The sequence below is a fragment of the Aotus nancymaae genome, unplaced genomic scaffold (genome assembly GCF_030222135.1).
Source record: "Aotus nancymaae isolate 86718 unplaced genomic scaffold, 86718_ANA_hifiasm-v0.15.2.pri h1tg000016l, whole genome shotgun sequence".
Lineage (NCBI taxonomy): Eukaryota > Metazoa > Chordata > Mammalia > Primates > Aotidae > Aotus > Aotus nancymaae.
Genome location: NW_026988428.1, coordinates 45,901,981 through 45,925,113, shown reverse-complemented (window position 1 = coordinate 45,925,113; position 23,133 = coordinate 45,901,981). Strand labels below are relative to the sequence as shown.

The 23,133-nt window shown below is 37.5% G+C and overlaps 1 protein-coding gene across 2 annotated transcripts in view; it reads left to right on the top strand.

The window, feature by feature from the left end:
- The first annotated feature begins 8,112 nt into the window (after positions 1-8,112).
- The window catches only part of TAFA2 (TAFA chemokine like family member 2), a 507,397-nt gene continuing 492,376 nt past the window's right edge, over positions 8,113-23,133 (top strand). Inside the window, exon 1 of one of the 2 annotated variants that reach the window (XM_012444923.3) lies at positions 8,113-9,632. The gene's annotated coding sequence lies outside the window, so the exon portion shown is untranslated. The remainder of the gene's footprint in view (positions 9,633-23,133) is intronic. The other variant, XR_010343004.1, reaches the window with a different exon arrangement.

Genomic DNA, 23,133 nt, shown 5'->3' with positions numbered 1-23,133 from the left:
ACAAACCACTGCTCAGGGAAATAAGAGAGGATGCAAACAAATGGAAAGTCATTCTGTGCTCAGGGATAGAAAGAATTAATATTGTGAAAATGGCTGTACTGCCTAAAGTAATTTACAGATTAAATGCTATTCCCATTAAACTACCATTGACATTCTTTACAGAATTAGAGAAAGCTACTTTAAAATTCATATGGAACCAGAAAAGAGCCCATATAGCCAAGAGACTCCTAAGCAAAAAGAACAAAGCTGGAGGCATCACACTACCTATTTGAAGTATAGTTTGAAGTAACCAAAACAGCATGGTGCTGATACAAAAACAGACAGATAGACCAATGGAACAGAATAGATATCTCTGAAATAAGATTGCACATCTACAACCATCTGATCTTCAACAAACCTGACAAAAACGAGCAATAGAGAAAGGATTCCCTGTTTAATTAACCTTGCTGGGAGAACTGGCTACCATATGCAGAAAATGACACTGGATCCTTTCCTTAGGCCTTATACAAAAATTAATTCATGATGGATTAAAGACTTAAATGTAAAACCCAAAAATATAAAAACTCTAGAAGAAAATCTAGGCAATACCATTTAGTACATAGGCATGGGGAAAGATTTCATGATGAAAACATCAAAAGCAATCGCAATAAAAGCAAAAATTGACAAATGGGATCTAATTAAACCTAAGAGCTCTGTGCAGTAAAGGAAACTATCATCAGAGTGAACAGACAACCTACAGAATGAGAGAAAATTTTTGCAATCTATCCATCTGACAAAGGTCTAATATCCAGAAGCTACAAGGAACTTAAACAAGCTTACAAGAAAAAAACAAACAACCCTATTAAAAAGTGGGCGAAGGACATGAACACATATATACAACTAACAAGCATATGAAAAAAGCTCAACATCACTGCTAGTTAGAGAAATGCAAATTAACACCACAATGAGATATCATCTCACATCATTCAGAACAGCAATTATTTAAAAGCAAGAAACAACAGTTACAATGGCGATCGTTAAAAAAATCAGGAGAAAACAGACGCTGGAGAGGATGTGGAGAAATAGAAATGCTTTTACACTGTTGTTGGGAGTGTAAATTAACCATTGTGGAAGACAGTGTGGCAGTTCCTGGGAGATCTAGAACCAGAAATACCATTTGACCCAGCAATGTCATTACTGGGTATTACCCAAAGAAGCATCAATCATTCTATTATGATATTATAGAGTTTATTCTATATATAGTTTATAGTTTATACAGTTTATTCTATTATAAGGATACATGCACATGTATGTTCAATGCAACACTGTTCACAATAGTAAAGATACGGAATCAACACAAACTCCCACCAATGATAGACTCGATAAAGAAAATGTTATATATATATATATGTATATTTTACATAATATTACACCATAGAATACTATGTAGCCATAAAAAGGAATGAGATTATGTCTTTTGCAGGGAAATGGATGGAGCTTGAAGCCATTATTCTCAGCAAACTAATGCAGGAACAGAATACCAAACACCACATGTTCTCACTTATAAGTGGGAACTGAACAATGTGAACGCATGAACACAGGGAGAGGAACAACACACACTGGGGCCTGATAGGGTTGGCGGGGTATGGAGAGAGAGTATCAGAATAAAAAGTAATGTATGCTGGGCTTGAAACCCAGGTGATGGGTTGATAGGTGCAGCAAAGCACAATGGTATATGTTTACCTATGTAACAAACATACATGTCCTACACATGTATCCAGGAACTTAAAGTAAAATAAAATAAAATGGCATATGGCCTACTTATCCCCAATACTCGAACTTACAGTTAGCCAGTTGTCAGATAATGACTGAGGCAATACACTGCCGGTTGATTGCAGACACATGAGTAAGTCTAACTGAGTCCACAGAAATGTGAGCTAAATAAATGTTTCTTCTTTAAGTCACTAAGTTTTGGGGTGGTTTGTTGTATTTGCCTACTACACGTAGGACAGTTTTCCTGCCTCAGTTGTTTCTCACTTTGCTTTGTGAGACGGTCTTCTTGACTTATCTCCATGGCGTGTGTCTACTCAGTTGGCCTGTTTGGTTTACTGATTTTTTACCACAAAGTATTTATGGAGTATTTATTGTGTGTTAGGTACCATGCTAGGGGATGGGGATAGTATAAGTTAATAACATGCATGTAACCTTGGGTTATGCAGAATGAATTCTGTGCTGCTTTCTGTTCACCTGATTACATGAAAATATTCTGTAAATGTTTTTAAAAAACACTTAAAAGATAAATGAGAGAGACATTATTGCATAAGATAGAAATAACTTGGTTAGCATCAAATAAAATAAGAGGAGACAAATGGGGATGAATAACTTGTAGGCAGCACTCCTACAAGCTATGAACTATGAACTAGGACTCATACGTTTTTATTTAATTGTTATAGTACCATATCTTGTAGAACACTGAGGGGAGCCAGAGCTAATTTTTTCCTTATTGTGTCTCCCACTAATCTCATCTCTCTATTCTTACTAATGAATCCAGGTTCTCTGGCTAAAGCCTCTTCTATATCCAGATCCAAATGAGTTTGATCTCTTTGTGATACAGGAGATCGCATGTTTTACTAGTGGGGTTGGAGGCCAAAAGAGAGGAGGCTGGGAAAACAAAAACAAAACCAAGCCAAACAGAGATCAGTGACTGGCTCTGTCTTCAGATAGATCTGGTTTGAATCTCAGCTCCAATACTTAGTAACAGCTAAATTGTCTCATGTTTGTTCATGTGTTAAATGGGTTTATATTTTCTGCTTTATGAGATGCTGTGGGGATTTGAGTTAAGGAGTTTGGATAACATACAAAGCTTCTGGCAGAAAACTTGAAGTGCTTCAAAAACTTTCCACCACAGCGATGGGAATACAAAATGGCACAGACACTTCAGTTTTTTTTTTAAGTTAAACATAACCTACAATATGATCCAGCCATTTCATTTCTAGGTAGTAACCCCAGAGCAATGAAAACATAGGTTCACCCAAGCCTTCTTCACAAATGTTCATAGCAGCTTTATTTTTAATATCCCCAAACTAGAAGTAACCCAAATGTTCATTAAGGGGTGAATGGTTAAAGAAATTGTGGTATATCTACGATGTGACATACTACTTGGAAGTGAAAAAGAATGACCTATTGCTATGTACAACAACACGGATGATCTGAAAATAATTATGGCAATGGAAAGAAGCCTGACAGAAAAGGACACATAAAATATGATTCCATTTATATAAACTGGAAAATACAAACAAGAAACTAGGTCAGTGGATGCTGGAGACTGGAGTGGAAGAAGCTATAGATTATAAATGGGCATGTGGTAACTTTTGGGGGAATGGAAACATTTGGTATTTTGACTGGTGGTTTCATAGATATGCCTATATGTCAAAACTCATCAAATTGTACACTTTAAATATATGCAGTTAATTGTATGTCAATTATACTTCAAAAGTTTTCTATAAAAGGCAAAAAAGAAAAAGCCTGAAGTACACCAAAGTGATATTTTAGTGAACAGAACATGGAAAGCTACAATGGAGTTACAATCCAGTTAAGTTCAGCATTTAAAGAAATAATTTTTTACTGCTTAGAGTTGAGGAGGATGGCAATTTAAATAAATATGGCTATTCCTCAACTTGTTGTGCCTCACTTTATTGCAGTGCCTTTTCAGCACCAGGGACCAGCTTCATGGAAGACAATTTTTTCAATGGACAGTTGGTGGGGGATGGTTTCAGGATGAAACTGTTCCACCTCAGATCATCAGGCATTAGATTCTCATAAGGAGCACACAACCTAGATCCCTTGCACGTCCAGTTTACAGTAGGGTTCAGGCTCCTATGAGAATCGAATGCCGCAGCTGATCTGACAATAGATGGAGCTCAGGCAGTGATGCTCATTTGCCCACAGCTCACCCCTGCTGTGAGGCTGGGTTGCTAACAGGGAGGGTACCAGTACCTGGGGATTGGAGACCCCTCCTTTACTGCACATTGCAGATATTGCTTTTATTTATTATTAATATTTTATTTTTACAAATTTAAGATTTGTGGTAATCCTGTGTTAAACAAGTTTCTCAGTGCCATTTTTTTCAGCAGCATGTGCTCACTTCATGTCTCTGTGTTAGATTTTGGTAATTCTCACAATATTTCAGACTTTTTCATTATTCTTGTATCTGTTATAGTGGTCTATGATCACTGGTCTTTGATGTTACTATTATAATTGTCTTAGGTTGCAATGAACTGTGCTCATGTAAGATGGCAAATTTAGTTAATAAATGTGTGGTTCTGACTGTTTCACCAACTGGCTGTTCTCCCAACTACCTTTCTCTCCTGGGGCCTCCCTATTCCTGACCTAATATTCAAATTAGGCCAATTAAAAACCCTACAGTGGTCTGTAAGTGTTCAATTGAAAGGAACAGTCTCATGTCTCTCACTTTAAATCAAAAGCTAGAAATGATTCAGCTTAATGAGGAAGGCATGTCAAAAGCTGAGAACTAGGCCTCTTGAGCCAAACTGCTAGCCAAGTTGTGAATGCAAAGGAAAAGTTCAAGAAGGAAATGAAAAGTGCTACTCCACTGAACACACAAATGATAAGAAAGCAAAACAGTCTTATTGCTGACATGGAGAAAGCTTTGGTGGTCTAGACAGAAGATCAAACCAGCCACAACATTCCTGTTAGCCAAAGTCCAATCCAGAACAAAGCCTTAACTCTATTCAATTCTATAAAGGCTGAGAGAGAGGTGAAGAATCTTCAGAAGAGAAACTTGAAACTAGCAGAGTTTGGTTCATGAGATTTAAAGAAAGAAGCTGTCTCCATAACATACCAGTACAAGGTGAAGCAGCAAGTCCTTATGCAGAAGCTGCAGAAAGTTATCCTGAAGATCTAGCCAAGATCATTGATGCAGGTGGATACACTAAACAACAGATTTTCAATGTAAATGAAATATCCTTATATTGGAAGAGGATGACATCTGGGACTTTCTCAGCTAGAGAGAAGTCAGTGCCTGGCTTTGAAGCTTCAAAGGACAGGATGACTCTCTTATTAGAGTATAATGTAGCTGGTGACTTTAATTTGGAGCCAATGCTCATTTACTATTCTGAAAATCACATGGCCCTTAAGAATTATAATAAATCTACTCTGCCTGTGTTTTAGAAATGGAAAAAGAAAATCTGATATTAGCATATTTGTTTACAGCATATTTTATTAAGTATTTTAAGCCTACTGTTGAGAGCTACTGGCTCCACAAAAAGATTCCTTTCAAAATATTACTGTTTATTGACAATACATCTGGTCATCCAACAGCTCTGATGAAGATGTACAAGAAGGTTAATGTTGTTTTCATGCCTGCTAACACAACATCTGTTCTGCAGCCCATAGGTCAAGGAGTAATTTTCACTTTCAAGTCTTCTTATTTAAGAAACACATTTTGTAAGGCTACATCTGTCAAAGATTATGATTCCTCTGATGGATCTGGGCAAAGTAAATTGAAAAGCGCCTGGAGAGGATTCACCATTCTAGAGATGCTAGAAGAGTTGCTTCTGTGGATGAGTAAATACAGTAGTTTTTTTTTTGAGATGGAATCTACTCCTGGACAAGATACTCTGAATATTGCTGAAATGACAACAAAGAATTCAGAATATTTCGTAAATCTGACTGATAAAGCAGTGGCAGAGTTGAGAGGACTAACTTAATTTTGAAAAAAGTTCTACTATGGATAAAATGCTGTCAAGCAGCATTCTAAGGTACAGAGAAATCTTTTGTGAAAAGAAGAGTCAACTGACACATCAAACTTCATTATTGTCTTATTTTAAGCAATTGTCACACCAATTCCAAACTTCAGCAACTACCACCCTGATCCATGAGCACCCATCAACACTGAAGCAAGACTCTCCACCAGCAAAAAGATTAGGAATTGCTGAAGGCTCAGATAATCATTACACTTTTTTTTAAAAAAAGCATTAAACCATTTTCAAGGTAAGGTATATATATATTTTAAGACAAAATGCTATTGCATACCTAATGGACCTCAGTATGGTGTAAACATAACTTTCATATACATTGAGAAACCAAAAAAATTGTGTGACTCACTTTATTGCAATATTTGTGGTGGTTTGGAACCAAACCAGCAACATTTTTGAGGTATTCCTGTAGAAGGTAAGAAGTATCAACACAAAATTTCTGTTAAACTAGGAGAATATTTGCTATTTTGTTCCCTTCAAAGAGAATGCAAAAGATTTTGTTTTGTTTAGGAGATGCTGGAAATAGGAATATCTTGATCTAAAAATTATTGGGAATTATTTATAAAAAGCACAGAGGTTATTATAAAATTTCAGCATCATATGACACCGGAAAAGCAATTTTGTTATATTTCATAATTAATTTATATATCTGTTCTCTTTACTAACTTTTTCATATGTTTGTAAAAACATAGTGGGTTTAGTTAGAAAAATAAGGCTGAAAATGTCCCACACTTAAACAATGAAAATAAAGTTTTAACAATATGACATAACTATAGATTCCTCTACAACCACAAAAAGTTAATGAATTGGAAGCTAGAAAGATTATAATGTATGCTTTATGTTTTGTGTGTGCATGTGTGTGTGTGTGTGCGCGTGCGCACGTGCACGAAAAGAAAGCCAGTGTTCTAAAGTGATTTTGTGAGTGACTTCTTTCTAGTACAGAGCCCAAATTTCCAATGTCATTCCTGCTTGGATTTCATACCACTATTTAACACAGCAGACAGAAAATTACTGTAAGATTTGCAGTGAAACAGTGCCAGGTGTTTTAAAATATAAACGTTGCTTTCCTGGATATAAGTTACTATGTAAGTGGAATGAAATATTTAATCGCATGGCATAAATCTTTTGAAAGAGACTATCTGAGAGTTCCTTGGAAACAAATGATTGCCATGTACTACTAGACCAACTCAAATCTGCCATAGAACAATTAGTTGCAAGGGTAAAACTTGCCTTAGTTTTGCTGCTTTGTTTCAAATGATTTCAACTAGTCTCAGTTATTAAAAAAATACATTTTTTTCTTTCTTTATGCCTATGCTAATTTAGATTATCAAGTTAAAATAGGACTGCTCCAAAAATTCAGAATTAATGAATGGAGGATGTTTAATGATAACTTTAATACGTATTTTATAATTTTTGAACATACCAAAACATTTTGAAAGCAAATCCCCAATTTAAATGGTAAGTTCACAAAAATTGAAATATTAAGGTTACAGATGGGACTAGCTTGACTCTGACTGAAGTAACAAATCTTACAAAATCGGTGGAGCTACCTTTTATAAAAATGACCGCAAAATATGGTTGATTTACTAAGCATGTTAAGATAAAATAGCTAAGTGAAGCATATATTCCATATTTCTTTGTAAATATGTAGGTAGTATCATGTTTATTTTCTTAACTGGTAAAGAGAGCATGTGATACCTAATTTGTCAGTGGTTTCAGTGAATCACAGCTATATAAAAGCACAAATTTTTAGAGCCAGAAGGAACTTACCTATCTTGACAATTATTGGTCTAGTTGAAAAAGAGGTATGAAAACTGGCTCCAAAACCGGATTCTTTACTTCTCCCTCCTTGTAAAGGACTTGTAAGATTTCCTAGGTCAGCATTCCCTTTCTTTGTTTCAGATTTTCTTTTTCTGAATTCATTCTTACTGTTTATTCACTTTTGAATAGTCTTCTAATCACTAGATTGAGATTTTGCTCATCTCCAAATATGGTCGAAGTGAGCCTTTGAAGACAGTACTTAAACCAACACCCAATTTGACCAAACGTGTAAGGCCATGACCTTCTATCGTTATGAATATCACCACGTTTCTTTAGCAAGGGCTTTGCTTAACAGGGCTGCAGTGAAAATCCTCCCTCTAAATCCTTGAGAAGTTGTAATTTGTAAAAATGCAAATTCTCTGAAACCAGATACTGCTTTCTTTTTCTTTATAGAGAGAAATTGGTCTGTTACATCTAGTAAAGCGTTCTAATCCTATTGTCCCTCTAGAGGGAGACATAGTCCAGCTTTTATACGAATTGCCACGGCATCTTTTACTGCCTCTTTCTTTTTCTGCAGGACGGTTGTTTGCTCTCAGCGGCAGTTGCTGGGGCTCACAGAACTGGCTGTTGGGAGAGAGAAGGGAGGCAACGTCGCCTGGTCCTGCCATCCCATTTTACTGCTTAACGCAACCTGGAGTGTCAGGACCTATTTTCCTCTTGCATTCTCTCTGCACTATACGGGGGAGCCAAGTCACTCTGTATTCCCTGGACAGCCGGGCTGGCTGGAATAGGATTCTAGAGTGGAGGGGGCTCTGCCCTTTATGGCGACTTTCTAAAAGATTAGCATCAGTGTCTTTTGACAGTACAGCGCCTGGGGTGGGACGAGGAGAGGAGGCTTTGCTTGCTAAACGGCTTCTTTCTCCTCTGGAAATCTGGATTTGTTTCCTCGGCCCCCTCCCCCCGCTCCTTTCTTTCTCCCCTCCCGCCTTTAGCGAAGTGACACAGGCGACACCTGCTCGCTCGTGTTGGATGTTGGAACTCGCACTTTCTCGGCGGTGACGGTGCCAGGGCACTGCTGCCAGGGGGACATCGGCGGGTTTCCCTTCCTTCCAGCCCACGATGCCTAGAAGGGCAGCTGGTGGGCTGCGCAGGGCTCTGCCCTCAGCACTTCGAGGCGGGATTAAGGGGCTGAAGCTGGCCAAGAGTTGCTGCTAAGTGGACTCGAGTGGAAGGAGCAAAGTCTCCGCGAGGGCTCCGGCGGGGACCTATCTGTGAGCAGTGGGCACAGGGGCACCTGCACCGAGGAACGCTGGCGTCTGGCTGGGGAACTTTGGCCGAGCTCAGAGCCTCTCCTTCCTGTCCGGAGCCTCCCAGCAACTCCGTCACGCTGGAGCCCGGGTACCTGCGAGAGCCGGGGAACTCGAGAAGTGCGTGGCCGAGGCTGCATTCCTGAAGGTGAATCATTCCGTCCAATTGCCTTTCCCTAGAGAACAAGAGGGAGGGCGGGAGAGAGGGAACGGAGGTTGTGTGAGTGTGTGTGTGTGTGAGAGAGGGAGAGACGACGTGAGGCGAGAGGAAAAGTCTTTACTCGGCGTTAAAAGCAAACAAATCAGAGATGGAACAAAAGCGGTAATTGCTGCAAGACCGCCTTGATTCTTGCAGTCCAGGGAGCTGAGCGCACCGCGCGCCTCCGGCGAGGACAGCGGGCGACCGCGGGCGCTGCCAAGGGCTGCGGGACGTTGGCTTTTCCTCTGTAAAGAAATCTTTTGATTACTTTGACACTGGAATAAAGAAGGGGGGAGAAGGATCAGGCTCACCTTCACCCGCTTTAGGGGGATTCCAGTTCGGATGCCAAGAGATTCCTGAGCCCTATTTGCCATCGGAGGAGGAAACACATCCACACACGCGCGCGCACACTCGCACGCTCAGGGCCACACTCACTCACACGGCGTCCTCCACGAGCACACAGCACCAGACTTCGGTTCCCTATGCCCCTGGATGGTGACGGCGGATTGGCATCTTGGAAGCGATGCGAGAGCGATAAGGCTGGCGCCGGCCCGCAAAAGCTGCAGGAGCATCGCTAGGTGTTGCCGCCACTGGGAAGCGGGGCTGCAGGTAGGTGCGAGCCGCGCCTCGGGTCACCGGCCAGCGCTGGGGACTGGAGCGGCAACTGCAGGACCGTGGTCCCGGAAGCTCCTGTGGGCACACGTCTCCCCTCCCCTTTCTCGGGGGGTTGGGGGCTGTAGGGGGATCGCCCGGGGAAGGCGAGAGGTGAGGGCAGATGCGGGTCCCTCGGCCGGCGTCTCCCTCGCGGGCAGTCAGGCAGGGTAGGGCGGAGTAGAGGGGCGCCGAGAGGGGATCGGAGCATGAGAGGAGGCTCTGAGTAGCGGTGCCTCCCTCTCTGCCCCATTTCTCCTAATACAGCAAACGACCAGGTCGAGGATTGAAGTGGGTTTTAATTCGATTTCTCACCCAGACCCATCCCGGCCAGTAACCATTTTGGACTCTTAATAAGGAGTTGGGGGTCGCGTTCCAGGGAAGATCAATGGGATGTGTCAGGTCATCTTTCTGAAATCCCTACTTTTTGTCCACTTCTGATTAGTTAATTCTCAGGCCTATTTGCAGAAGGTGGCTGTTTCAATGAGACTATTGATTTCTCCACCGCTAACTATTTTTATAAAGAACCAAGCTGATAATTTCCCGATCCTCATCTATATAAGGTTTATTTGGATTTGGGATGGGGAGCTTTCTTACTGAATGAAATAAAGCTTTTGTAAAGGCTACTACAAGGGAGCTTTAGTAAACGATCCTCTGATGAACAGCGTTCAGAATAAGAATGGCTTCAGGAAACTAGTGGTTTTTCATTTCTTTCCGAGTAGATGTCTCCCAGATCTTGCTAGTAGTACACTGGTTTTCTTCTAACTGCTTTGCCATCCCTTCCGCCTTCAATTCTAAAAGGTCAGGTGCCTACCAAGAAGTGTTTTCTTTAGGCTACTGATCTACACTTATCAATGGGGAACGTGTTATTTCCAGAAACTGCCTTTGCAAAGGAAAGTTTGAGATCCGTTGCCCTATTTCTCCAAGAACTGCACGTTGAGTTATCCAGTCTGAAAAGGACGAACCATAGACGCTGGCAGAGCCTTCGGGTGGACGCGAGGCTTCCCTATTGAGTATTCCAGGTCCTGACCGAGTGTTAAACAATTGCCTGAAGCGTTTGGAATCTAATGTGTAGTAATGGTACTACAGCAGCTAGTCTCTCTTCACCTCTGCTGGGTGTTTGGCTTATGGCAATAAGAGAGAGAGAGAGAGAGCAAAAAAAAAAAATCCTCGTTTTGTGAGTGTGAAATCCCCTCTTGGATTTTACAGAATGGTTCCTGGAGGAAAAAAAGAAAACACCTTAAAAACCACAAAAAAGCAAACCTGTATGCAACTTTTACTCTGAAGTGTCCCCAAAGTACTTAGTGTAGGAGGGTCTTTCACTCAGGACAGAATGAATTTCAATGACTATTGACTGGATCATAATTATCTGGTTCTTGTCTTCTCAACTAGATTGCTTTAAACATCAACATTCAGAGTTATCAACACTCTCAAAGTGCTTTATTAGGCAATATAAGTTAAGACAAATGAGCAATTAATTTAAGATTTTTGCTTAAAGTTCCAAACCAAAATAACTAGGAAAGGAGACTGAAAACACTTCAAAAGCTTTAAAAATCAGAGCATTAAGATTATTTGTATTTACCCTAGACTTTCCATGTTTGCGTTTGTACTCTCAGACTTATTAATCATTTACAATATCACAATTGGCACCTAACATACTATATTTCAAATAAAAGATCAGACATGTTTGTCTCTTTCCTTACTTTATTTTGTTCTGGATCTTATCCTGAGTCAATTGTTTGAGTTGACCTTTCCTTTTAGAATCTTAATTTTTAAAGCCACCAGTAGGCACTTAAAGGCCATCAGTTACCACATTGGAGCTTATTTTATTCTCATTTTCCTAATTTTCAATAAAAAAGTTGGATTGTATTATTTTTAGATAGTAAAAGTCTGTGAGGTCAACGTCACTGCCAACTGAATACTTAGGCACAGGGAGTCTTTCAAGAGGCAAATAGCTTTAGTGTGTTATTTTATTCAGATTAGGCATTTTTTTGATGTTAAAATCTTGATTCTTTTTTTGCCTTTAAAAAATTTAGTCGTTTAGGTTGCTGAATTTATATTTATGTACAGTGCTATGACATGTGTCTCTTAAAGATGAGCCCAAAATTTTTGACATGAAAGCAAATGCCTATATAATGGTACAGGTTCTGCTAGAGGGGATTTAAGGCTTCTAAGTATGTGTGATATTGCATTGGAAAAATATTAGCTTTTTTAACAATGACAAATTGGAGAATGAACATTCATTGAGATGCCTATGGATTTGTGTCAAAATAGATACATATTGCTTAGAGATGGCAATATGGTATTTATTAACCACTAAGTTATAAAATGTGATGACATGGCTGTTAAAAGATCTGTTTTTAGATACGGCCAGTTTTCCTATTTAAAAATTTATAAAATGATAAAATTTAGGGGGTGGTAGAAAAAATTAAAAAATTATTTTATATCTTATCAAAAAATATTAGTAGTCCTGGATCCAATGTCTTCAATATAGTATTTTCATGACCATTTAAAAATGTATTTTTGTGTTAAAATATACATTTAATGTTGATTTATCACTATTTGCAAGTTATGGATTAACCTATACAGGAAGGGTAAGTTGTGTATCTTCAGGCTTTCTTAGTCATTTCTTATCTTGATCCCTAAGAAAAGGTACTGTCAGATTGCGCCCAAGTTCAGCAATCACTGCAAACTGATGACCGTTTACTGATGAACTCTCCAATGCATGTCCCAAACAAGGAATGTTCCAAAGTGTCATCAGTTATTTCTAATATATTTGAAAAGATGAAACACCAGAGTACAAACAGTTCAGTGCCCCTGCTTTTACTTCTGCAGTATTTTATTAGGGACGCTTCATTAAGTCACATTTTTCTGCAGCTGTTTTGTTCATTGAAGATTCAAGTAAAAATAAGGAACTTTACTGTGCAATACAGTTTTGTTTTCTTGGTGAAAAATCACAACTTGTGGTAAAATAATCATCCAACCCGTCGTCCCCTTTGATCTATGCCTGACATTTACAAATGTAATTCATCAACCTGTTATTAGTAGGGCTCCATCAAAACAAAGAGAAGAAATGCATTAACACAGCCTGCTGCTAGATGTGAAGGCCAAACCAGCTGCATCAGCCTAATATCTGGCCACATGCTTGCACAAAATTTCACATGAGATATCTTGCTTTTGGACCACTGATTTTGTAATGCCATGTGATATGGTGAATTTGCCATTTTGTTTAAAAATTCTTTGGTTAACTTTATTTTGAACTACTTTGAGCATACTGAACTACTTAATTATTCCATTGAAGAGAAGAAATAATTTCACACTGAGTTACCATTAGTCTTTTTAGAAAAACAGTTTTACTTTAGGTTCGGAGCACAATCTGAAACAGGAGATTGACAGGTAAGCCTAGCAAACAGGGACCTAGAAGTTAGTTTCTGTTTTTTAATTGTCATTGGCCACTGACTTATTGGGTAATTTTTAGAAGGTCTGATTTTGTTCATTCAGTGCAGTGATTCATTCAGTGCAGTGTCATTGTCAATTAAATAAACAACTCTTGTCTTCTACTTAATCTTACAGAAATTTTAAAAGGGTAAGTTAGACTTATTGGAATATGAAAATATTTAAATATATTTCTCTGAAATATCTAACTATATAATCTCTGTATCTATATGTATATGCACATACATACATACATACATACATATGCTTTCAATGACACCCATCTAAGATACTGGTTTTATGTAATCAGTATTTTAGGTTACATAAAACCAGTATCTTAGATGGGTGTCATTGAAAACCAGGGTGATCAGAACAACTTTGTAGAATGCCTGCATTTTTAGGTGCACAGTTTTTCCACTGTTTTCCATGATTTGACCTGCAGTACAACTATATCCATAGTACGACAAGGTCATTTATAACTGAGATTTACTATTAATACATTTTATTTTTCTCATGGCTTTTTCTTTTGGAGATACTTTTATTTACTAGGCTACAAATACAAAAAAAAAATCATTTTTGTCCTCAGTGTGGAGACACTTTGGCATGTGTTGTTTGACACATTTTAGATGCTGAATATATCAGTGTGCTGTTTTTATTGAACATACACCTCCATAGTCAAAGCACAAACTGTGCATTACCTTGGAGTATACTATTCTCATTTAAAATGATATCTACAAAATTGCCAAAAATATATTGATATTATACTCCAAATTTATGTTAGTTTTCCAAAATCCACCTGTTTCTAATGTGTATACCACATGGATATGTTGGTTTTTATTCTGTGCTGTAATATTAGGCAAGCTAGTCAGTGGAATACTTAGGCAATTGATTGGTATTGCCATTGGAAAACATAAGGTTTCTAGTTCACTTGGAAATCAAATGAAAAGTAAATATATGAGCTATAAGAAGAATATTCCATTTTGTTCAGTGGTTCATGTGGAGGATGAGATATATAACTAAGGAATCAGAGCTTATATGTTTATATTAGACAAAGTCCTTTTAATCACTTCCTTCAATCTCCTAAGTTACTCCATAGTAGCTGTAATTGTTTTATGACTTCCCCTGAATGGCTAGTTAGCAAAGCTACATCTCCCTTTCCCCAGCAATAGTATAAACATAGTCATTCAATTAAATTTATATTTATATTGCTTCTTTTATACTATAGCTTTATGCAGTAGATTTTGGAAACTCTTTACAGAGAGATTCAATAATGTGATAATGTTGCATTCTAGCAATTATGGTGATAGGCTGAATTTAGTACTTTGACAAAATTAAGACAACCAGCTAAACAAGTCTCCTGTGCTATGTAAAGCTAACTCTCCACATGAAGCCTGGGAAGTTCAAAGTAGTTTTTGATGAATGCAAGGTATGTTTTACTCTATATATATATATATATATATATATATATATATATATATATGCTGTTATGAGCTAGTCACTATATAATTGCATGCATGTGAATGGGCAACTGTGTTGCCCTTTAAAGGTCATGCAAAGATTCTAAACCTTTCAATTTTCAGTGTTAATTGCCTACGGCCTCCTGTAGCTGCACATGGAACTTTCTGTTGAGTTTAATAATACAGAAAAACACTTTGGCTTTCTTATGCAGCTCTTTATAAACAAGTCTCTAAAAATAAATTATAGTGGGCACTAGAACAGAAGATTTTTGTAAAGGTGTATTTGTGCTTTGGAATTAAAGTTTTCAAACCAGAATGTCCTGGGCTATGAGGAGACAGATTCTTTCTGGTGCAAAAAACTGATCATTCAAAATTATTGTCTACATCTGAAAACTCTGCCATGGTTTTAAAAGGGTTATGTGGTCATAGGAATTTTAATAGTAAACTTCCACCTGGTGATAGAACACAGAGACTTTGTTAAAATAAATTCTTTGAGAAGGTAGGCCTTCCAGGACCCTACAACTTGGTCTACTCAAACAATAGAGCGTTCTATATTGATGGAATGAATTTGTGACTTCTCAAATCAATCAAGAATTTAGAAAAGGCCATTTATATTCTTTGAGAAAAACAACATTTACACTTATGTTTGTATTTTTATTAGCTTACAGACAATTCTAAATCCACAGAGACACTGTCTGGTACTATTTTATTTACAGTAGGAAACATGGTTACTGTTACCATTTTTTTCTTAGTTTAGTTTATCCTGTTATAGTTGTATGGTGAATGGCATCCTCAAATTTGTTGGTGCTGGAGTGTTCAGAAAATTTCTTAGAAATGGCTATGAGATAAGGCAGTAGCTGTGACCTGGTCTTACTTTTGTTTGTATTTTCTTTGGAAAGTTGAGTCAAATTGAGCGAAATAGCTCTAACTTTAGTTCTTTTTTACAGCGTAGAACGAGAAAGAAGGTAGATGATCCACATTTCAGTGAAGCAATTCAAAGGCCAAGGGGAGAATGAGAGGGCACTGAAATCTCATCCTCCACAAAACAGAGGCCGCATTTTGGAAAACTTTAAGGAAAGAAATTTAACCTAATTTTTGAAAGTTTAGTTCTTGAACTAAACCTAGTGACTGTTAAATGACAGTTGTTTCCTGCTAAGATAGGTATGTATTTAAACATTATTGCAAACCCCTATTAGACTGATGACTGGTATACTTATAAATATCCATTCAGAATTGGACAAAAATTTATACTTTTCTAGTTGAAGATATATTTGCTCCTTGCATCAGTTGTTGAATGGTTAAAATTCATTAGCTTGCTATTTGGGTTAGCAGATAAATTTTGAAATTGACTATTATAAAACCAATGTGGTGCAGTGGCGAGAGCTCTGGAGATGCTTTTGTAACTCCAACAGTAAATAACCATGTGGCCACAAGAAAACCACTTTATTTCTCTATGCCTCAGTTTCTCAGCAACATATTTCTTTGGTGGAATTTCCAAGACAATTAAAAATATGTTTTTTCAACCAGGAATGGTGGCTCATGCCTGTAATCCCAGCACCTTGGGAAGCTGAGGCGAGGAGATCATGTGAGCCCAGGAGTTCAAGACCATCTGGGCAACATGATAAACCCTACCTTTACAAAAAAAAAAAAAAATTATCCAGGTGTGGTGGTGTGTGCCTGTAGTCCCAGCTACTCAGGAGGCTAAGAGGTGGGAGAATCACTTGAGCCTGGGAGATTGAGGCTGCAGTGAGTGAGCTGTGATCACGCCAATGCACTTCAGCCTGGGTGACAGAGTGAGACCCTGCCTCAAAAAAAAAAGTATTTTTTTCCATGTGTTCAGACCCACTAAGTATTATGGCATGGAAGTGCAATAATATAGCGTGACATATTTAACCTTAAGGAGCTTCCCTTTTAGTTAGGAAGTCAAGGAAAATCTAGCAGATAGTTCCTGGCATTTAAATGCTTCATACATATATGCTTTTCAATTGATAAGTAATCTGTTACATGACAGTTGTTTCCTGCTAAGATATGTATGCAGTTTGGCATTATTGCAAACCTCTTTTAGACCGATGGTTGGTGTGCTTGTAAATATACATTTAGAATTGGGTCAAAATTTATACTACTCTAGTTGAAGATATATTTGCTCCTTCTATCATTTGTTGAGTGCTTAAAATTCATTAGCTTGCTATTTGGGTTCTCCAGCTTTGTAAGATCAAGATGGAGATGATGATGATGATGATGATGATAATGATGATTACAGTGATGACTAAAGGCCATAGACCTTCGGACATAAAATTGAGTCAGATTTAATCTTATAATTTAGTAATCTTGCTTTATCTGTATGATGCTGTTTTGTTGTAAAACAAGTTGTTATAGGTCATGGGCCTCAGGATTTTTAGGGTTACATTCTTTGTTCTGCTGATGGTTTTCATAGTCACTGAAATTTGATCAGCTAGGCTAGCAAATAAATAATCTTCATATATTATATGATAATTAAACATATTCATTCAAAATCTATGTATGAATTTTGAGAATTTATAATCCTTGGAAAAATCTATTCACTTATTCAATAAGTAGTTATTGGGCACTGTCTTAGTCAGTTTGAGCTGCTGCAATAAAAATACCACAGAATCATCAGGTGCAGTGGCTCACACCTGTAATCCCAATACTTTGGGATGCTGAAGCAGGTCGATTACTTGAGCCCAAAAGTTTGAGACCAGCCTGGGTAATGTGGTGAAACCTTGTCTCTGCAAAAAAAAAAAAAAAAAAAAAAAAAAAATACAAAAATCAGCCAGGCATGGTGGCACATGCCTATAGTCTCAGCTACAGAGGAGGCTGAGGTAAGAGGTTTGCTTGAGCCCAGGAGGTTGAGGCTGCAGTGAGCTGTGATGGTGCCACTGCACTCCAGCCTGACTGACAGAGCAAGGCCCTATATCAAAAAAACCACCACCACAACGCAAACAAAGCCACAGACTGAGTAACAAACAATAAGCAGTAATTTCTCACAGTTCTGGAGGCTGCGATGTTCAAGATCAAGGCACCAGCAGATTTATCTGGTGAAGGCCATCTTCCTGGCTTGTAGATACCCACCTTCTTATAGATCCTCATGTGGTGGTGGTGGGTTCGGGGGACAGGTATCATCTCTCTCATGTCTCTTCTAATAAGACAATAATCCCATTCACGAGGGCTCCACTCTTATGATCTAATTACTTCCCAAAGGTCCCACCTGCAAATACCAACATATTAGAGATTTAGGCTTTAATATACGAATTTTGGGAAGACACAAACATTCAGTCCATAGAAAGCACTCTCTAGGTGTTTGGGCTATCTTAGTAAACAAAAAAGACAGACATCTGCCCTCATGGTGTTTACCATTTTAGTATATTGAAGTTTTGAAAGTGAATCTGAAGGAAGGGCTTGACAATGTATTGTGCTGTATCTGTTCTTCCTAGTCATTCTTATTTATAACTGTGAAGTATAGGTCTGAAAAGAAATAATTAAAATAGTTAAATATCTGAGTTGGAATGGATTGTGAAGAAAAATATAGCGTGTAATATTTGAGGTGAGGTTTGTAATGCAGTGGATTGATTCCATCTCACAAGGTCTGTCCTCAAATGGAGGGTGACACAAACGGTAGCTCTTCTTCCTGAATTTCATGTAAGGAGTGACTTTAGATCAGTGACATGATGTGTCCTAGAGTCTCTTAATCCCAGCACTTTGGGAGGCTGAGGTGAGTGGATCACCTGAGGTCAGGAGTTTGAGACCAGCATGGCTAACACGGTGAAATCCTGTCTCTACTAAAAAAATACAAAAATTAGCCTGGTGTGGTGGCAGGTGCCTGTAATTCCAGCTACTCAGGAGCCTGGGGCAGGAGAATTGCTTGAACCCAGGAGGCAAAGGTTGCAGTGAGCCGAGATAGCACCACTGCACTCTAGCCTGGGCGACAGAGCAAGACTTTGTCTAAAAAAAAAAAGCCTCACAAATTCAAGTGCTTATAGGGGTCAGGTTGGAAATGTGAATGAATGAAGCAGACCAAGTGGAAGATCACAAATAGCAACTGACACTTGGCCTCAGCCATAGTCCTGGGGATACCACAGGGAACGGTGGAGATTATGGCTGACGTCTAATCATAGACGTGTGGCAGCTGAGCCTTGGCTCCAACATGTTACCGCTAGATCTAATATGGGTCTGGTGTGGCAGATTTTCTGATTTGCAGAAGATAACTTGGATGTGCAGATTTTTAAATGTGAAAGTTTCAAAATTATAAATAATGGCAATAAATTCAAATTTAAAATATGATGTGGGTCAACAGACATACCTGCAGGCCATACACAGGCTAAGGACTATGAGTGTGTTGCTGTTGACAGAGGGGTATGTGAGGACAGCTAGTTATGAGATATGTATGCTGGCCCCTCTGTCACCTCTAACCACAATCCTCCAACCCTATTTACATCTGAAATCAGGGTAGTTGATAGTAAAGGACTCATCTGTAGGAGCTTAATGATAATGATGAGTGGCTAGGTTGACCCCTGTAGTTTTATTTTTTCTTAATGACTCATTGTACAGTTGATGCAGAACTCATCTTGAAGTTGATGGCATCTTGGAGGCTTTAAGAGATGTACTGTAGATGCAGAAGTTTAAATTTATTCTAAATATTTGAAACAGGTGCTATAGTTCCAGAATGCCTTATTCCTTTGTATCAGTGCCTCTTAAACTTCTATGTGTGCACAAATTGCCTAGGGGAATTTTGCTAAAATGAAGGTTCTGGAAGAGGACCTGAGATTCTGCATTTTTAACAAGCTGCCAGCTGAATACTGTTGGCCCACGGACTATGGTTTGAGTTGCATGGCTTTAGAAAGCATTTTTACCACTAAATTTTATTCCACAGTCAAAAAGGTGGGAAACCTTCAACTCTTACACCTTTCATAGGTTTCTCCATGTAGCAAGCAGCCCAAACATAGGCTGTTTCATCTGAGCACAGAATTTGTGTTTTGCTTAGTTTGTTAGCCTTCTATTTAGAGAACATATTTTTCCTCCAAAATGTAAATTAGAAATTGTTTTTCACATATTAATGCATGTTTGGTTTATATCCTACAGTTTGAAGAATGTTCATATATTTCATAACTAAGATATTATCTTATACATTAATGTATTCTAGCATACAAAGTCAATTTTAGTTATCCAAGTTATTTTTGGAATTTCAATAGTGACTCATTATTAGTCTTTTTAGGGCTTAGATGTCAAAATTTTGGCCATAATGTTTAGGTTTTTGTTCTACTTGAGTAGCTACTATGAGTAGCGGGAGGATGGACTTGAAAAAAGATGAGGTTTTCCTTGTGTATTTATTGGGCTTACAATTTCAAAATGAGTATCTCTTCTTTTTAGTAAATTTTGCCCTGCTAATCTTAAATAACTTTCCATAAGTGATTCCTTTAGGATTGAAGACATAATACTTTATGATTTAGGAAGTTTGAACTTATATTCATATATTAGTAGCATTTTTCCCCCCTAAGCCAGTTTTGCTATTCTCAGAAGGTATCATAGCTAAGGTATGTGACTCTATTCTACTGCTCTCTAGGACCTCATGTCACAAGGTCAGTTCACTGGGTAAAATATTTTGTCATCAGTTTTATCAGTGCTCTGGAAGTTCTTATGTTTCCTTATACTGGTATATTAATTATAGACAGATTAGATTTAGACATGTCAGTCTGAGGGAGTGAAGCAATTTGCTTTCTTTCAAGTTGTATGATTAATATAGTTTGTAATAGTCATGCTATTAAATATTACTGTTTTTTTCTTCTAAGTGCTTACAAGTTTCTACTATACTGAATAGCTTTGCTTATAGCTGAGGAATGATATCAACTCATTCTACCGAATCTGTTAGACTGTAAGCTCTGTGAGGCAGATCCATGTATATCTCATTTCTGTTGATTCCCAGTGTTTAGCATAGTGTCTGTCATGTAATAGGTACTTAATAAACTTAATGGGAAGATGAACAGTAGTTACATAGTCACATATTGATAGAGTGTATTTTGTTATGTTTCTTCAATGACTAAGGAAGCATTCTGTGAAGATTGTAATTTATTCTAATTGTGTGTGTGTGTGTGTGTGTGTGTGTGTGTGGAGGCAATTCTGACCTACACCCGAATTAACAAATACATTCTAGGCAAAAGTCAAGGACAAAAATAAAATAAGCATGCTGACTGAAATTCTCATTCTTTCCACAATTTATTGTAACTTGGAGACTTACAGACTACATACACTTGAGATTCTATTGTTGTATAAATTAAATAATATTTGTCAATGTCAAATTTAAGTGTTAATCACATATGGAATATGTTTTGATTGCTCTTGTCAGTAACTTGACTCATTCATTAGGGAATTTAGAGCCATTTATTCTTATCTACATAATTACTATTTTTGTAATTTATCATGAACGGATTTGCTTTTTTTTTTTTTTTTTTAACTTGAGGGATACTATTGACCATGATACCATCATTCTTGTTGTCAATGATATTAATTTTTTTTTGCTATTCTAATTCTAAATGCTATTTAGTATAGATAATATACTCAAATATTTATAAATTTTATTTTAATCCTTCTGAGTTAAGTAAAACTTTTAAATGCTTGCCACCATAGAAGATTCCACAAAATTAAAAATTTTTGAGTATATTTGATTATTAAAAAAACCCATGTGTTTACTAAAACCTAAAAAAGGTCAGTTTATTAGATCATAAAAATTTAAAGTTGAATATTTTTTCTTTGCACCTATTTTAAAAGATTATAACTGTTTATATTAGCATTTTTATACACTTAGAAACTTTCTCAAAACCCTTGAATATCTAGTCTTTAGTTTTTGAAGTATAATATTTTGAGACTCTGATGATTCTCAAGAAAGGCTTTAAATGGAAAGAACCTGATTTTTCCTTGTATTGTCCCCAAACACTGAAACTTGTATAATTAAGCTCTAAACTCAATCTAATTATTGAGCTATGGCTACTGTGGTACTTATTGAAAATGATATATCTATTCTTCTTCCCAATTGCAATCCCAAATGTAAAATTAATAAAAAAATTCAGGTACTGAAAAAAATTCAAAATCAATACATGGAATTGAAATCAAGCTTAGTGCACATTGGTGGATTTTACACTGGAGCAGAGTCCATATTACGCTGCTAGGAAAACTGGGTGAGCTATGGTTTTCCTTGCTTGCTGTCTTTTCCTAGCAGCTGATTACATCTAGTCTTTAAGGTGAACTTCAGAGTTTGTAGCTAATATTTCACTTTGCATTTTATGAAATCTGCATCAAGTTCACTGGGCAGATGGTATGGCAGACCAGAATGAACTGAGAGAAAAAAGCAGACTGAATAACTGGCAGCCAGGGAAGGTGTCAGGGTTAGCATTTTGTGGGATATAACAAGGAAGAATTATCAGGTAGGGAGCCAAATGGAGTAAAAGTAAGGGAGAAAAGGGTCAGAAGGGAATTTTGTCCTAGATTTCTCTACATAAAAGAGAAAATCCTTGATCTTTGAGATGAGAAGTTAGAAAAGAATAAATCCATTGACATTCTTGGGGAACAAAGAAGTGAAATGGCAATGAACTGAACTACTACTGCAGAAGAAAGAAAAATGCACGGAGTCAAACCGAATGTCTTGTAAAACCTCTATCCAGGAACAAGAAATGTCTGTCAAGATTGTTTATTAAACTAAAAGTAAAAAATAATGAGTTCCAATTCTGACACTGCCACAGAGAGCTGTCAGCCCTTGGAAAAATATTACTGATCTTTTTCGTCACCAGTTTTCTTTATGGCAAACGAGAGGGTTGGATTTAATGATTACTTAGATTTGTCCAAGTTCTATAAAGATTCCTCCACGTTCTATAGAAGCACATAGTGCTTCTGTTCTGTCACTTGAACACATTTTGATCATTGTCTTTTCTTTCTGGTTCCTCCCTGGAATGTGAAATTCTTGAGGTTGAAAAATGTGTCATATTCTTCACCTTGTACCACCCAAATCTAACCTTTAATAAGGTATTTAATAAGTGTTTTATTAATTGTATAATTAAAAAATTCTAAATAATTTGTCTTTTTCATTTCCATAAGAAACAACAAAATACATTCCAGAATCATAAATAATAACTATACTTAAAATCATGCCATATTGTTTACAAAACATTTTTATGAAAGTGATTTCTTTTGATATTGTAAAATGGCTGTGGGTTAGAAATGAGTGCTATCCTCAGTTTCGGGGAAGGAAACTCTGATAGAGAAAAGTAAAAATCATACAGATAGTGAATGCCAGAGGCAGGTTTGAATTCAAAGCCTGTTTCTCCACAAGTCTCTCAGGACACTAACTACTCTTCTGTTCCAAAATATCTTTACAAGGATGTTTAACAAGCAAGCGACTAGTCTTAGAAAATAATTTCTGTCTCTGGATCACAGGGCAGATTTACTTATTGTCCAGAATAATAAAAATAATGTCTCCCCTTAGGGCAAAGGGCAGGTCTTCTTGTAGCCCATTATAGAAGATTTGGGTTCCGTAAGTGCTAGGTATGCCACACGCAGCATCC